The sequence below is a fragment of the Clarias gariepinus genome, chromosome 7 (assembly GCF_024256425.1).
Source record: "Clarias gariepinus isolate MV-2021 ecotype Netherlands chromosome 7, CGAR_prim_01v2, whole genome shotgun sequence".
NCBI classification, from domain to species: Eukaryota; Metazoa; Chordata; class Actinopteri; order Siluriformes; family Clariidae; genus Clarias; species Clarias gariepinus.
The window spans coordinates 2405790-2422405 of record NC_071106.1 but is presented as its reverse complement, the minus strand read 5'-3'; the positions used below and the strand labels follow the sequence as shown (position 1 = coordinate 2422405).

Genomic DNA, 16616 nt, shown 5'->3' with positions numbered 1-16616 from the left:
AATAGTAAGAGCAGTTCCACACACAATGTTAGGAGAACTGGAACTAAACATTGTGTCCATAAGAAAACCACTTGTTAGCGAAGCATAAAGATTTTACTTTGGAGTCACAGATGATGGTCACATTTACAGTATGTTGTATGTAGCACCTTGGACCTGGAGGAACACCGTTTCATTTCACTGTGAACTGTACAGTATATGGTTGAAATAACAATAAAAAGTGCATCAGGGTAAGAAGGGTAGTGTAGAAGCCATGCACCCATCATGCCCTGTGGTGGTGTTATGATTTGGGGTTGCTTCAGGTGCTCAGGTCTAGACTTAGCAATGTTATGCGGCAATAAAATAAAGTCAGCTGATGACCTGAGTGTACAGAATGACCAGGTTATAACATTTATGAAGTTTTTCTTCCCCGATGGCATGGCCATATTCCAGATCTCAGATTGTGAGTATTTCTAGTTAGGAATCATTTTCCCACCTGAACTTAACAGCAGTTTGCTACGGCAGAAGATAAAACTCTTAAGCAAGGGAGTGATACAAATGGTTCCACGTTTGGAAGCCTACTCAGGTTGGCACAGCCTATATTTTGTTGTTCCAAAGAGAGGGGTCACACTGTGGGCATAGCCTACGAATACCTGGTGCTGCTGTTTGGTTTGTCGTTAGTTCCAAATTGTTAGAACAATGAGAGGATCACCTGCTCCTCAGCATAGTGTCAATTATTCCATTTGTTATCCTCCCAGTTTTTTTTTCAACAACCCTGTTATAGAATTCTGTTAGCAGGAAAAACTGTGTCTCAGTGAGATTCTATAATCCCCCAAATATTTCATGATATGTCTTCATTGATGTTATCATTGATTAAGTAATTAATTAATTAATTAATTAGTTAATTTGTTTTTTTTAATTAAGAATTTCTTTTTAGCATGTGCAACCAGGATATACATCATGCAGTTTTAGAGTGATGGAAACCAAAGAGCATCAGAGCAGTATCAGAGGTGAGGTACAGAACATCAAACTTGTACAAAAAAAAAAATTACCACAGATTTGTAGTTTTTGATTAATCATATCATGGGTGTAATGTAATTTCATTACCTATGGGAAATCTTAAAACACAAACAAAAGCAAACATTTTTTTTTACTTTCTTTGTGTTTTAGAACCAGATCTTGTGTGCAAGCAAGAATTTAAATCTAAACTGCAGAATAAATTCCGGACAATTAATGAAGGAATGCCTCTGCATGGCAGGCCAAGACTTCTAAATGACATTTACACAGACCTTCACATCATATCTTGTGAAAACAAACACATCAGTGATGAACATGAGGTCAGAAATATTGAAAAGGCATGTAGGAGACTAAGAACAGATGAGTCAATCAGCTATAATGACATATTTCTACCCTTACCTGGAGATGAGAAACCCATCAGAGCCATGCTAACAGAAGGCATTGCTGGAATTGGGAAATCAGTATCTGTGCAGAAGTTTGTTCTGGACTGGGCTGAAGGAAAAGCAAATCAACATTTGGACTTCATTTTTCCATTTACCTTTAGGGAGCTAAATTTTAAAAAGGAGCAAAATCTCAGTGTGTTGGAGCTTCTTCATTGTTTTTTTCCAGAAACCAAAGACCAAACTGTGGACTATCATCATTACAAAATCATGTTCATCTTTGATGGACTGGATGAGTCTCGTTTAAAATTAGATTTTACAAAAAGCAAAATGTTGACAGATCTAACAGCGTCAGATTCAGTAGACGTACTGTTAACAAATCTTATTAAAGGGAATCTGCTTCCATCTGCATTCCTCTGGATAACATCTCGACCTGCAGCATCCGGTCAGATTCCACCTGTTTATATTAACAGAGTAACGGAGATACGAGGGTTTAATGACCCTCAGAAAGACGAATACTTTAGAAAAAAAATCAGTGATCAAACCCTGGCTAATAAAATTATCTTACACCTGAAGTCATCACGAAGTCTTTACATTATGTGCCACATGCCAGTCTTCTGTTGGATTACAGCGACTGTTCTCGAGGGAATGTTCAGTGAAGCAGGAACTGGAGACGTCCCCAAGACGCTGACTCAAATGTTCACACATTTCCTGATCTTACAGCTCAAACGTGGATCCCAAAAGTACCAAAGACATGAAATGGATCCTGGACAGATTGCAGACATTGTACTTAAACTGGGAAAACTGGCATTTCAGCAGTTGGAGAAGGGAAACCTGGTCTTCTATGAGGAGGACATCACTGAGTGTGGCATTAATGGTCTAGAGGCCACGGTGTACTCAGGAGTTTGAACTCAGATCTTCATTAAAGAAGTCACTTTACATCTGGGGATGGTGTACAGCTTTGCGCATCTAAGTGTTTAGGAGCATTTTTTTCTCTCATTTGTCAATGGAAATCTTTTAAAACTACAAATCCCTAAAACCTTTGGCCTCTCCAACAAGGCAATGCTGTTAGATCTTCTAAAGGCAGCAGTAGACAAGGCCTTACAGAGTAAGAATGGACACCTGGACTTTTTCCTCCGCTTCCTTATGGGTCTCTCACTGGAGTCCAATTCAGTTCTCTTACAAGACCTACTGACAGAGACAGGACACAGATATCTGAGGGAAAATGGTGACACAAAAGAGAAAATAACCACATACATCAAGGAGAAGATCAGGAAGAATCCATCATTAGACAAATCCATCAATCTGTTCTATTGTTTAAATGAACTAAATGACGAATCTTTGGTACAGGAAGTTCAAACATTTTTGAGTAAAACAAAAAATAATCAACTACATGGAGTGAAACTTTCTCCAGTTTAATGGTCAGCTCTGGTTTTTGTCCTGCTGAACTTGGAGGAGGAGCTGGAAGAGTTTAATCTGCAGAAATTTGCAGCATCAGACGAAGGTTTGAAGATCTTGTCCCCAGTTGTCTCAGTATCGAGAAAGGCTCTGTAAGTTTTGTTAGGATTTTTCTGTGATTGTGGTTCATTTGTTGTAGTTCAGTAATGATAGGATGAATACGTTTTTAATTTCGTAGAGACCAGCCATCATTCTCATTGTGGCCAAATGCCAGTAGAGCTGTTCAGTTTTCAACAATATAGGGTTGGTTATATTTAGAGAATTCAGAAAAAAAAACATGAATGATTTATGAAAAATGATGCCAAATAATAGTCTTACTTCATACAGTATAAAAAGGTGTATAATGTACTGTATAATTAGGTGTTTGGTGACTTTATATCGAAGTAGTTTTTGATACCCATGGCCTTTATTTTTTGTCTTAGGCTGTGTGGTTGTAATCTCACAAAGAAAAGTGCACAAGTTCTGGCAAAAGTTATCAGCTCAGGTTCTCGGTGTGTAAAAGAGCTAGACCTGAGTGATAATAAACTGAGGGATTCAGGAGTCATACAGCTTTCTGCTGGATTGGAAAGTCCAAACTGTATACTGGAAGTCCTTAGGTAAGACCTTCATTTGATAATTATGTTAACCAAACAAGAAGAGGCTAGTAATGTGTACTGTAATACTCTGGGAAAATGAACTTCTGTTAGTCTTCAGTGATGGACTACTGAAGTAAAACCCTGTCCTCAAGGGTTACATTTGACAAATCAAACACTCGGCTCTCATATGTGGGAGAAACTGAAATCTCAGAAAGACACTTAGACACCCATAGTGAGTATTAAACCATTGGATTAATACAGCAACAAAGTCAAATGTCTTTTTCTCCTGCAGGTTGCGTAACTGCAGCATTACAGAAGAAGGCTGTCTCGCTCTTGCTGAAGCTCTGAGGACAAAGTCACACCTGAGAGAGCTCGATCTGCGCGGTAATGATTTAGGAGAACAGGGAGTGAAGCTGCTGTCTGAAATACAGGAGGATGAAAAGTACACACTGGAGGTGTTGAGGTGAGTTACTGATATATTCATTCTTACACAAGATATAAATAGTGTGTATAAGGGAAATATTTTTAATTTAATATCTCCCAGCCATAAGATATAATAGCATGGTTGCTATTAATACCAAATTTCTAGCCATAAAGTGTGTCATGTATGCAACTTTTAATATGTTATGGAATGTCTTGATATGTAATGTTGCCCCCAAGTCATTATTTGGCATCAAGAGATTTAAAAAAAAATGCATTGTATCTTCTCAACCTTCAGCAAGTGAGATCAAATCATAATGACCACTCACAGCATGAACAGTAAAGTAAATATTACCTTTTAAAATTCTTACACTATATATACACTGGATGCACAATTATTAGGCAAGGTGTATTTCAGAGGATTTATTTTATTGTTGAACAAATACAGTGCTCTCATTCAGCTGAAAATATAAATAAACCTCAAACCTGAATGTTTAACAAAGGAAAAGTGAGTTTTGGCTTTTTAGTGGGAATATACAGTACAGTATAAGTTTGCAGAATTATTTACATTTACATTTAGGCATTTGGCAGACGCTCTTATCCAGAGCGACTTACATAAAGTGCTTTAATGTTTACATAATTGGATACATACTTACACTGGGTTAACTAGGTTAATAACTAAGTGCCAATAGTCCAACACAACTAAGAAGAGTTTTTTTTTTTTTGAGGGGGGGTTAGTCCAAGTACTGGAGAATTATTATGCAACTAAATGAAAAACAATTTTTTTCCCGATCCCAATTGTATATTTAAAACTTTAAGAGCAAGAGTACTTCTTTCCAGTAAGTGCCATGAGTCTTTCATCCATGGAGTCTAGACTGGTCTTAAATCTGTTGGGAAGGCCTTTGCTATCCGCCAAGCAATAGTGTACTTGGATGCAGGTAATGGAGTGTTGTCCTGAATTAACATCATATTCTACTTGAATAATGCAGAATTCTTACTTTACCGCTACATTAAGAGAGTTTATTTTAAAAACTGGCAGTAGGTTCGGGAGTTGATTTTAAGTACATGTTCAACACAAAAGGTCCAACTAGTTGATTCTTAACAACAGCCCTGTGAGTCTTGTTCAGTGGTTTCCTTACCTTGGCCATGTCTTTAAGCACTGAACATCTTGTACACTCCAGATAGTGTGGTTCTGGAATATGGTGGCATTAGAGGATAGTAGGTTCCTAGTAGAGTCATGTTTAATTCTTCTCAGGTCTTTTGTGGTTAACTTGCCTCTTTTCTTCTTCACACATTTTGTGGTCCTGTTGACTGCAACAAAACAGGTGATTGTCCTGTGATCACCCCTCAATAGCGTATCTATTTCAAAAGTGTTGCATCCCTCTGAAAGACATTTTACAATTCAACAGTGTTAAACCCCATTTTGTCTCAGGTAAAGAAACTGCCTAATAATTATGCACACATTGATATACTGTAGGGTGCTAACAACCCCCTCAATACATAAACACATATCACCTGAGAATGCTTGAATCCAGTTAGCATTCAAGTTCGGAGTTTGAAAATATGCATAGAAATAACAATAAATTCAGGATACGCTCGTGCCTAATAATTGTGCTTGCAATGTACAAGTTCCACATTCCCACTCGGTCTTTAAAAGTTATATCAAGCATGGTGTTATTATCAGTGAAGCGAATGAAGCTGGACATGGAATTAGTGATAGTGATGTGGGACAGGTATGGAGAGAAGCTTCATAGCTCCATAGTGCCTGGACACACTGACACAAGCAGCTTCCAGCAGACAAATTCTACCAGCAACCAAGAACTTTAAAATGATATGATACAAAAAAGAAAAGAAAAATAAAACTTCAGTGGCAATTAAACACCCAAATCATCCTGTTAACGGAGAATACACTAAACAGTGCTTTGGTATAGTTAAGATTAAAACATCACAGTTTTAATGTTTTGACTTTCATGTAATTGATATAATTTTAAAGGAAGTGACCTAGAATTTTATTATCATCATATTAGTTATGTTAGCTGATATAGTTTTGTAAGTAAAAGCAGTAAAAATGAGTTAAATGTTTTCAGAAGGTGTGTGCAGGGGGTATGGATGGGACTTTCTGTATGAATGGAATACATGTGGATGTCTGAGAATTTTGTCCAATTATCTTACAGACTCTGAATCTCCAGACCTGACCTGGTGTAAGGATGAAGTCACAACACAACATCTGAACCTTTTGTCAGTTGTTTATTACTGTATATCTGTTATTGTGAGCTGATTTCTACGCTGGGGTCAGAGCGCAGGGTCAGCTGGGATATAGCGCCCCCTGGATCAGAGAGGGTTAAGGGCCTTGCTCAGGAGTTTAACAGTGGCAACTTGGGCTCGAACCATCAAATTTTTTGATCAATAATACAGCAACCTACAGCCTTAACTGACTGAGCCACCACTGGCCTTATTTATTCTCACTGTGGCTGTTTATAATCTGTTTCTTTAATATTTCTTGTAAAACTATTTTAATAAACAAATGTTGATTTTTTTTAGACAGCAAAAACTTGGAATGTAGGAACAGAACATTATTTTAGTTTTTATATGATCAGTATTGTAAATGTGTAACACTTTGTCTTGTTCCTGATCTGTGACATGATGTTTCATATTATTAACATTAATGATTAAAGATGGGTGAATGAATGTATCATTTGTTCATTAGGTTTCAATTCCTTTTTTGACTGCTTATAAGTGATCAAGAAACCACTCCAGTAACGTAAGATAAATTTTTTGATGGCTTTAAAAAAAAATATATATATATATATATATATATATATTAAAATGTCAGTTGCATCACAGATTGTCTTGTACAGAAAGTGCCTGAAGAGTGACGTGGTTGGACCAGCCAATTATGTGTGTGTGTGTGTGTGTGTGTGTGTGTGTGTGTGTTTCTTGTGACATGTTACAGATAAACATTACAATCTTTTACATTAAACTGTATTTCTAATGAGATAAAGAACACAAAACTGCTTTCCTTCCGAGTCAGAGTGGATGATAAATTCCCTGGTTTGTTGTGTTGTGTAGCCGCACTGACAGGAGCTCTATTCTGCCCTGTGTGTTTGGGTTCAGAGTGTGTGCTCCAAAAAACCTGAGTTTACTGCTTCTGTTATTTTTGTATGTTAGTGGAAAAAGGTCCTGTGATCTGATGAATCTAGACTTTTCCAGAATGATACAGTAGGTGCGTCAGGGTAAGAAGGGAGATAGATGAAGTGATGCACATCATGCCTAGTGTCTACCGTACAAGCAGTGTTATGATTTGGGGTTGCTTCTGTTGCTCAGGTCAAAATATTGGCACTGAATGGCCAGATTTTTTCATCAATAAATATTTTTCTGCCCTGATGGTACGGGTATATTCCAAGACGACGATACCAGGATTCATTGGATAATGTGTGTGAGCGGTTCAGGGAGCATGAGGGATCAGTGTACATATTGCATTCATCTAAAGATCTCTGAAGGACATACCCTCCCATTTTATCTGGGCTTGGGACCGGCACTGCATCTAGTGGCTGGGAATCGAACCCGGGCCTTCCGCATGGCAGGCGAAACATCTACTACACCATAGAGAGAAAAACTCAGGGTTACAATAAAAGATAAAATGTTTTTCTGAGTGTAATGATTTAGCTGTTTTGTTATGGGCCCAATCCCCAGCCTTTTAGACACTCAAGACAATGTGTTGGAAGCAATCTGCTAGCTTTATTCTGCATTTCACTATTTTTCAGCTTGAGTTCTAAATTGAATTTTCTTCAATGTGTACTTTGGCAGACAAGAGTTGCACATGATTCTGACATATAAACTTAAACGATATTATGTAACACCAGTTTGTGTTCTATATAAATAAGTAAAAATGTATTAGCCCACTGGCAAAAGAAATGTACACTAATATAAGAGGAGTGCAGAAAGGGTTAAACCCTCTGTGGTCTGAGGGCTGCAGTGACCTTTGCATTATGAATAGATGTCTAGACTCTAGATGAAATGACATACTGTAGTGGAAGTTCTGTAATTAAGAGGTGTTTATTTCCACGCACATTGTTCTGATAAAATGGGGAAAAACAGCATCAGGAAGCTTCTGTGTGAAAATGTATAAAGCAATGGGAGGTTATAAACAGTGAGCAGTGATTATAGAGACTCTGGAGGCCGTGTGGCTGCTGTGTGTGACCTGAACTGAAACTCACATCAAAGCTCAAAGGTTTGTTTGTTCTTGTTGCGGTGACATTAAGTGTCTTCAGTTTCACTCTGTATATCCACTGACATTTTACTGATGCTTCACTTTATTCCCAGTAAAGAATGAAACAGTGCTTGGGTTTGTAGTCGCACCGTCGGAGGAAGAGGGCTCACTGTGATTTTCACTGTTGTGTGTGTGTGTGTGTGTGTGTGTTAATGGAGTTGGTGTATGTGGTTCTGTAGTATTTTCCCTCGTATTAAAACTTATAACTGGTTATAGTTTCTAACCAAATATTCGGCTATTTCTGGCCAATTTTCTGCAGAGTTAAATAGTTATTAACTACATTATTTAATATTAAATTGATAATTAACAACATTTGTTCACTTAAATATAAAATATAATAAAATAAAGGAGTATAAATAAAATGTTTCCGTGTTCAGGGAGCTGTAGATGGGAATTCCAATAAAAATTGAATAAAATGTTGAATAAAATGACGTCATGTTTTGAGCTCTTTGTAAAAGTAGTGTAAAGAATATTGAAATATTGTCAACGTTAGGGTGTTTTTGTCTGTTTGTTTGTTTGTTTGTACTGATGGTGAAGTGAACTAAACAAATTCATTATCTGATCTGAATCCTGCTGAGCTTGTAGTCGCCCTGAACAAATGGAAATGTCATTTTTCTTAAATAAATATAATTCTTCATCCACTAGGTGGCGCCATAAAGTGCGTTAATGTCAAAACAAGTTAAAGCCTTTAAAACTTAAAGCATTTTAGCTTTTATTTGTTTTGCTGTTTTTTTCCTTTTTCTTTTTATAAACATATACAGGGCTCAGGATTGTGTAGTATAGAGAGTAATATTCTCTTTTTCAGCACAACCAAGGCAACATGATGAACTGAATTTTATTTTATTTGAACCAACTATACAAACATAAAAAAAGACGAACAAATGGGTCACACAGGCAAAGAAATATTACAAATACACATGGTCACATGTTTTAATGGTTGCTTTTGGTTGTTTGTGTGACAAGAAATAATAATAACATGATCATCTTGAGAGACATTTTGTGACGTCATTCCGATATTCCTATAGTAGTAAAATATACATATTATAAAGGTAATGATAACTTGTTCTATCTGACATATCCAAAAACCCAAATACACAGTTTAAAGTCTGAAGCCTCTCCGTTAAAACACACTGACAAGGTTTACATATAAGCACAGAAATGTTTTTTTTTTATCATCATTGGTCTATGTTGTGTTGCCAATTGTTAATCAGGTCAAAGACTTTGTTAATTTCATATTTTATTATATCCTGACTAATAGTATTTCACAAATCTGACTGATAAACAAACCCTTACTGATAAATATTGGTAATAAATACTTTTGTTGGGAACAGTGGTGATTACACTAAATAAATTTTTGCCTGTCAAAACATTTGAAATTGGCATCAAACACTTATAAATTAATTATTTAATGAAGTAATTAGCTGGTTAATTTTTCTCATTGATTAAATATTTCTCTTAAAGCTCAAAAAAATACAGTGGGCAGTGTTAGAGTGATAGAGAACAGAGAGAATCATGGCAGTGCCAGAGGTAAGATAAAGAACATTAAGCTTTCAGGAGGAGCAAAAGCAATTATATCACATTTATAATTTTTGTTCATTAATTATATCATATGTGAAGTTTTATTTAATTACCAAGGAACGATTTAAAATCATTTATTTAACTTAAAAATCCTACATGTTAATAATTCTAAGAGAATAAGGAAAAACGTGTTTTTGTATGGCTCTCTTCACGTCTTTAGAACCTCGTGAGAAAGCAAAGATTCAAATACAAGTTGAAGAAGAAATTTCAAATAATTAACGAGGGAATACTTATGTATGGAAAGTCAAGATATTTAAATGAGATTAACACAGAACTCTACAGCACATCAGATTGTGGGTGTGGACACATCAATGATGAACATGAGGTCAGGAGTATTGAAATAGGCAGGAGACTAACACCAGAGGGGTTCATCAATTGTTATGAGATATTTAAACCCTTACATGGAGATGAGAAACCCATCAGAGCTGTGCTAATGGAAGATTGCTGGAATTAGAAAAACAGTGTCTGTGCAGAAGTTTGTTCCAAATCAGGATTTGTACTTCATTTTTCAATTTAACTTTGGGGAGCTAAATTTTAAAAAGCAGCAAGATCTCAGTGTGTTGGAGCTTCTTCATTGTTTTCTCTCAGAAACCAAAAACCAAACTGTGGACTATCATCATTATGAAATTATGTTCATTTTTGATGGACTGAATGAGTCTTGTTTGACTCTTAATTTCTCAAGCACCAACATGTTGACAGATCTAACAGAGTCAGCTTCAGGAGACGTACTGTTAACAAATGTTATTAAAGAAAATCTGCTTCCATCTGCACTCCTCTGGATAACATCTCGACCTGCAGCATCCAGTCAGATTCCACCTGTTTATATTAACAGAGTAACGGAGATACGAGGGTTTAATGACCCTCAGAAAGACGAGTACTTCAGAAAAAGAATCAGTGATCAAACCCTGGCTAATAAAGTCATCACAAAAACTGAAGACATCACAAAGTCTTTACATTATGTGCCACATGCCAGTCTTCTGTTGGATTACAGCGACTGTTCTCAAGGGAATGTTCAGTGAAGCAGGAACTGGAGACATCCCCAAGACGCATTGTGACGCATTCAAATGCTCACACATTTCCTGATCTTACAGATCAAACATGGATCCCAAAAGTACAAAAAGCCTGAAATGAATCCTGGACAGATCGCAGACAAACTGGCAAAACTCGCATTTCAGCAGCTGAAGAAGGGAAACCTGATCTTCTATGAGGAGGACATCACTGAGTGTGGCATTGATGTCAGAGAGGCCACAGTGTACTCAGGAGTTTGCACTCAGATCTTTATTGAGGAAGTCACTTCACATCTTGTGCATCTGAGTGTTCAGGAGCATCTTCCTGCAGTGTATGCTTTTCTCTCATGTGTCTATGGAAATTTAAAAAAACAAACCCCTAAAATATTCAGTCTCTTCAACAAGGCAACACTGTTAAAGGCAGCAGTAAATAAGGCCTTACAGAGTAAGAATGGACAACTGGACTTTTTCCTCCTCTTATTTTTGGGTCTCTTACTGCAATCCAATTCGGTTCTCTTACTAGATCAGGAAGAATCCATCATTAGACAAACCCATCAATCTGTTCTATTGTTTAAATGAACTGAATGACCAGTCTCTGGTACAGAATGTCAAAAAATTTTGAGTAAAACAGAAAATAATTAACTACATGGAGTCAAACTTTCTCCAGTTGAATGGTCAGCTCTGGTTTTTGTCCTGCTGAACTCAGAGAATGAGCAATCAGATGATGGTTTGAAGATCTTATCCCCAGTTGTCTCAGCATCCAGAAAGGTTCTGTAAGTTTTTTATTAGATAAATTTTAATTATGTAAGAATTAGAAGCCCAGTCATCCATGAGAAAATCTGAGTAGAACCGTTGCTTCTTGGAAAGGAGCCAGTTGACATGTTCTGGGCATCTGTTAAGGATGCCACCAGGATGTCCCCCTAGGTGGAAGGAGGCCATGGGGCACACTGAGGATTAGATAGAGAGATTATATCTCCACACCTATCTGGGAACGCCTTGAAATCTGTCAGTCAGTGTTGTTTGAGGTGGATGGGGAAAGAAAAGTTCAAGATGGATGGATGGATGGATGGATGGATAGATAAATGGATGTTAATCAAATAAAGCAGTAAGTGATTGTTGCTCAAGCAGAGTGTGTACTAAAAGAAGGAGCAAAAGGTGTAGGTGATAGGATGGTAATCTGTATTACTCTTGGGGAATTAACTTCCGAACTGGCCACTAAAGTAAATCCCCATCATCAGGGAGAACCCCAAAGCCAACCCCAACAAGATGCTGATGATCATTCCAAAAACCATGAGTAATTGAAGAGCATGGGATGTCACTATAATTTATTTATGGAAGACCATCTAAGCAATGCACCACTGTCCACGCACATTGACAGCAGGATATTGTATTTTTGTACTCGTGTTTGTCTTGATCACTGAGAGCAAGAGAGTTCAGATATACTGAGGCAAATTTGCATCCACAAACCGCATATAACTGAGTTCATGAACAGGAAAATCCCTGTGATGTGAGCAGCGGAACAGATGTTAATGGAAGCTGCTGTCCGAAATAAAGGAGGATGAAAAGTACACACTGGAGACAATATTGTGAGTTACTGATTTATTAATCCTTATATAGAATATGAATTATGTATATACTGTAATGTCACCTGGAAAATCTTCACATTCTAAAAAGGTCTGTTACTGTTACCTTGGATAACAGCCATAACAAATATTACTTGGCCCAAAAAAAAAAGTTGCAAAAGAGTTTTCACTCAGTAACCTTTAGCTTTGACTACACACACACACACACACACACACACACAAACACACACACACACTGTGGTGTCCAGGTCATGTGTGAAAATGATTCCTCATGCAGCAGACTTCCTTTTTTTGCCCCATAACGTTACTGAGTCTCGACCTGAGTAACTGATCAACCCCAGATCATAACACTGTCTCCAGAGGCTTGTACAGTGGACACTATGCATGATGGGAGCATCGCTTCATGTCCTTCCCTTCTTACCCTGACACGCCCATCACTCTGGAATAGGGTCAATCTGGACTCATCAGGTCACATGACCTTTTTCCTTCGCTCCACAGTCCATTCTTTATGCTCCCTAGCAAACTGAAGCTTTTTTTAATTGGTTCTCACCACATTATATGTTGGTGCGTTTGTGTGTGTTTTTGTGGAAAGTCTCTTACTTTCACTATTAATCATACTTTAACTCCAATCTGGCTTCCAGCTGTTTCACTATCAACCAAAAACCCTAACACATATATTAAAGAAAATAATGCTCAGCAGGTAAATGCAGTAAAAAATTGTTTTTAAAAGAAGTGTTTACTTAGGAATAGACATGACTGTATATACTGTATGAACTTCATGCATGGGGATGTCTAACAATACTGTGCAATTATCTTACAGACTCTGTAACTCCAGACCTTACCCGGTGGAAGGAGTCACAACACAACATGTGAACCTTTTGGCAGTTTATTGTTTTCTTGTTTATTATTAGTTCATTGTATATATCTATGTATCATCTTTCATAATAAAAGGAATAATCAAGAAAAATATTTAATGGACTTTCAAAGCAATATAATGACTTTAGAGACTTAAAACTCAAATGTCTTAAAATTATTTATGTGAATTATGATTACATAAATGGCTTGATTTATATATAAATATATATAAAATGCACCAGTGTGTGTGTGTGTGTGTGTGTGTGTGTGTGTGTGTGTGTGTGTGTGTGTGTGTGTGAGGCTATGTCAAACAGTTTGGGGAAAATGTGACCATACATGTAAAACAGTCGGTTTCTTAGAAGCGTTCACACTTTCAAAAAGAAGCACCAAAAAACCTGCAACCCGGAATTGGAAACTATGACACATTTTGAACAAACACAGGAAAAAAATGTCTCATGTTTTTAGTAATAACATTGAAGGATGTAAAGGTTTTATTTCTGCATGTGTGTAAAAAATTTTGGCTCGGTTTCCTTAGAAGAGCCAGCTCTTCCCCCAAATGACTCTTCATTTAGTATCACTCCTAAATTTTGAACAGTTGTTGGTAAGCAATTTTTATACTCTGTGTTTTAATAAAGTCTAATTTTATCCTTTTCTTCTTCGTTAAAAATGCACAGTTATTATTGTTTAACTTTTTTTTTCTACTGGGGAGAACATAAGTACATGGTTCTTATGGCCTGGACAAAAGTTTTAAATCGTTTGTCCTTCACAGTGGAAAAGGGTTTGGAATAAATGTGCTTATTTTGGTTTGAATTGCAGAAGGACGTGGTGTATCTGCAGTTTTCGGTAAGACAGTGGATGCTGCAGCAGAAGTATTTGGCTCAGAACAGGACACTGAGGGACCCATCCACTCATTCTGCACTCAGTCTTGTAGTCTTCAATATCACTAAAATGCAGTCAAATGTATTTTTGTCCCCACTTTTTCCTGACGCGCTTGTATAAACATCCGGCTTCCCAGGGACTCTCTGTCGCTCTGCATTCCTGTCCTGTACCACTTAGAGATGAGCGAATCCAGGTTCATCCAGACTGAATAATCCGATACTTTATACAGTACTGTACAGTATGACTCAAAATCACAAATCCTTCTCTTCATTTACTCAGTAGTGGTGGGGGCCAAGATGGCGGCGATGTAGGCGGCTGTGTGTTTGCTCTTCGGGGAAATAAAGGTGAAGTGGTGATATAACCAACTGTTTAGATTGGTGATAATGCACACACAATAACTGTAAAAGTGATATAATTCCCTTACGCATGGGAAAAAGAGAAAAGAAGAAAGTTAAACAAGCGCATGACATCATGGCTTCTAGCGCGTCTGATGTGGTTGAACTCTTTGAAGATTTAGCTTTGGCCTCTAGTATCATTGGACTTATGTCACAGAGAGATATAGAATCACGATGGTTTGATACTTGTCCAGACTTTGATAACGAGGTCGTTCTTGCTGTCCTGACAGACACTCCTCAGAAACCAGCTGCGAAAAAATCGAAGCGTGCGGAATCTATCGTCGGTGGTAATGGTAATGAAGATGTCTTGGCTGCAATACGCGAACTGGCTTTAAAACACGATAAAACTTTTCAGGAAATTTCAGCGATCGAAGTTACTACTGAAGCTACCTCGAATCAAATTATGAGTCTAACTGCGACCGTGCAACAGCTTATTGTGGATGTTGGTTTTCATAAAGAGGGAATTGATCATCTGCAATCAGAAGTCCAAGCGCTGAAAAAGGAAAACAAGTTAATGAAAGCAGGTGTACAGGAATGTAGCCGTTACAGTTGGAGATGGTGACTAAAGTTGCACGGTATTGCGGAAAAAGAAAGCGAAGATGTCAGAAGCGTGGTGCTTAACATGCTAGAGAAGGTTGCTCCTGGGATTGGAGACAGACTCCAGGACAGTGTTAATGTCGCCCACCGTCTGGGTCCGAAACGATCGAAAGGGTAAGGCCAGCTAAGCTGAGTTTTAAGGCTATCTCACTCATGCTTGTTCTAAAAGACTTAAAACGGTAAACAACACCATCTGTGCCAGTCTTAGTAACAGAATAGTTACTATGTTTATTTAGCCTTGGTTGTTGTTATTTTGATGATTAATCTTGACCTCATTTATTTTATTTATTTCACCTTAAAGTCAGTATAATTACAGGTTATTAACCAGCTCTCCTTTCTTGTTTAGGGTTAAGCTAAAGGGAACTACTCTTTTGTTGTTTGTTTTAAATTGTTTGGTGGTTCTTTCATGGAGTTCAAGTTCAAGTCTTTGTCTATTGTAACACTAAATGTTCGAGGTTTGCAGGACAATTTGAAAAGAAAAGCAATTTTTTTATTTTGTAAAAAAAAGTGCAGCTGATCTTATCTTTCTTCAAGAAATCCACTCAGGGGAAACGGATGTTAGCTTTTGGAGGAATCAGTGGGGAAACTCAATCTTCTTTAGTCATGGTAGCAATCACTCAGCTGGAGTTGCAATTATTTTACACCGTTTTAAAGGTACTATTTTAGAAACTTTAAGTTCTGAAGAAGGCAGATAGGTTATAGCTATAATCAAACAAGATAATACCACTTTTATAACTTGCTGTGTATATGGTTATAATTCTAATACATCCAATAGAGCAATGTTTTCTCAACTAGTTGATAAACTTCAGAATTTAAATAAAAAATATAGTGATGCTTATTTTATTTTAGGAGGGGACTTCAATGAATGTACAGATAATTATTTGGATAGACACCCCCCTAGACTCCACGGTGGAATGAGTAATGACTTAATTTTTTCGATTTGTACGGATCTCTCTCTGACTGATACATGGCGATTCTATAATCCTTATACAAAAAAAATTACTTGGACAAATAATACTTGTGCTCTTAGATCTAGAATTGATTTATTTTTAATTTCTTCTTCCATCATCAGTTATGTAAAAGATATTTCTCATGCTATTGCCCCTCTATCAGATCATAAATTAGTCTTTTTAAAGCTGAGTGACATCCATGATAACCCAAGACTTAGGAAACTATTGGAAACTTAATAATACTTTGTTAAAAGATAAAAAAATTCAATGATAGTGTTATCAATCTTATTAAAGAATTATTCACTGACTCAACTGAGGATTATAAAAATATAAAGCTAGACATATAGCAATTAAAAGAGGTAAAAAAATTAAAAAAGAGTAAACATCAAACTGATTTGGAGTTGGTTAATTAACTTAATACTTTACTAGCTAAAAGTGATATTACAGAAGAGGATACTTTAGAAATAAATAGGCTAAATTTGGAGCTTGATGAAGCCTACTTAGATTTAGCCAAAGGTGCATATACAAGATCTCGTGCTGAATGACGCCCAGGGCGTCATCTCTCTTATACCTAAACCAGATAAAGATCCTTTAATAATCGATAAGTGGAGGCCCATTTCTTTGTTAACATTAGATATGTTAACAAAGAAATGGGTATGCCAAAAGATTAAGCTAT

General features: G+C 36.9%; 1 protein-coding gene and 1 pseudogene across 1 annotated transcript in view; both read left to right on the top strand.

Annotated features, from left to right (window-relative positions):
- Window positions 1–16616, top strand: part of LOC128527602 (NACHT, LRR and PYD domains-containing protein 3-like) — a 159120-nt gene that overhangs the window by 58671 nt on the left and 83833 nt on the right. The gene's annotated exons all lie outside the window — the stretch shown is intronic.
- Window positions 898–6514, top strand: LOC128527612 (NLR family CARD domain-containing protein 3-like; annotated as a pseudogene).